We start from the raw sequence: 1757 nt of genomic DNA, 5'->3' as shown, positions 1-1757 counted from the left end.
GGGGCCCAGCGGTTGGAGGCGGGTGTCCCTGCCACTCTGCTCGGCTGAGACCTCACCTGGAATAGTGCGTCCAGTCCTGGAGTCCTCAGCGCAAGACAGACATGGGCTTGTTGGAGCGGGTCCAGGGGAGGGTCACGAAAATGATCAAAGGGATGGAGCACCTCTGCTCTGAAGGAAGGCTATGAAGAGAGAGTTGGGGTTGTTCAGCCTGAGGAAGAGAAGGCTCCAGGGTGACCTTATTGCAGCCTTTCAGCCCTTAAAGGGAACCTTTTAAGAAAGATGGGGACAGTCTTTTTAGCAGGGCCTGTTGCAACAGGACAAGGAGTGATGGTTTTAAACTAAAAGTGGGGAGATTCAGGCTAGATATAAGGAAGATATTTTTTACAGTGAGGGTGGTGAAACACTGAAACAGGCTGCCCTAAGAAGTGGTAGATGCCCCTTCCTTGGAAACATTCAAGGTCAGATTGGATGAGGCTCTGAGCAACCTGAAGTAGTTAAAAATGTCCCTGCTCACTGCAGGGTGGGGGTTGACCTAGATGACCTTTAAAAATCCCTTTCAACCCAAAGCACTCTATAATTCTCTGAGCTAGGGCCTTTGCGCCTGCCTGCTCCAAAAGAAGCTGGCTGAGGTCTCGGAGCAGTAATGGGTGTGCTCTCAGATCTGCGTCTGCAGCAGGGAAAAGAGGGACTAAGTAGTCACAGCTTTTCCACTAACTCTAGATTTTTGCCTCTGTTAGAAACTTCTCTCCTTCAGTTCAGTCTGTGTTTCTGTCAAATTTATGAGCAATGCTTCTCTCAAAATCCCAGGAGCACAGACATCTCTGTGGATTACAGTCCTTTGAAGACTCTGGTTCAGTTAGAAAAGTCCTGGTTGTTTCCACTGTGTTTGGTCTTTTACTCTTCTCCTTAATCTGCTGGTGCTGGGCGGGGTTAGACCTTTTTTAGGTGTGTATTTTTGGTGGAACCTCAAGGTCACATCTGTACTCATGTCCTCCATTCAGAAGCTACTCTTTTCTGCCTTCCTTCTCCGGTAACTTGATCTTGCTGTATATACAACCCTTCAGTCACGCAAAAGCTGTATTTTTAGAAAGCTCTCCTTGGCTCCTCCCGAGGAAAGTGCAACCATAAAGTTCATCCCTGTTTGGCTGGCCCTTCCCTGCAGCTGGACGATCTCTCTCATTAAGTGAAATACACAGTCAGTCAGCAAACCCAACACTGCTGTTGGAAAAAAAAAGTCAAAACAGCTTAACCTTGGAGAGCCTTTCTCAGAGTACACTGACAAAGCAAGTCGATAGCTCTTTGTTAGATTTTCTGGTCATTTTACTCACAGAATTCAACGAAAGTTCTTCCTACATGGCTTTATTTCTTTCACACCCTTGTAGACAGAAAGAGAAACACCTGGCAGTGTTTGTCCCCAGGCAATGCAGCCGTTGGAAAGCCCCAAAGCATCGGGCGTTGCCCCTGGCCTTGCTGCTGTGGTCCTCTGGCACCCGGGAGGTTCCGTCCCGCACAGCCTTCCCGTGGCACAGGCACGGCACGGGGGTACCCCCTCTCTGGTGGAAGGGGACAGCCAGAGCAAGCAGCACCATGAGTGGAAATGGGAAGGAATAAATAATTTGTTTCCTGAGATCCGGACAACAGTTCCCATCCCGTGGCCGCTTGCTGAAGGAAGTTCCATTTTGAAACACCAGTGGTGATGCAGCAGCTCCCTTCAGAGATGTCTGAAGTGGTGACAAGAGCCCTTAGCGGGGAAAGAG

The sequence above is a fragment of the Buceros rhinoceros genome, unplaced genomic scaffold (assembly GCF_000710305.1).
Source record: "Buceros rhinoceros silvestris isolate BGI_N320 unplaced genomic scaffold, ASM71030v1 scaffold14559, whole genome shotgun sequence".
NCBI lineage: Eukaryota > Metazoa > Chordata > Aves > Bucerotiformes > Bucerotidae > Buceros > Buceros rhinoceros.
The sequence above is the reverse complement of the archived record's forward strand: the minus strand, read 5'-3'. Positions refer to the sequence as shown.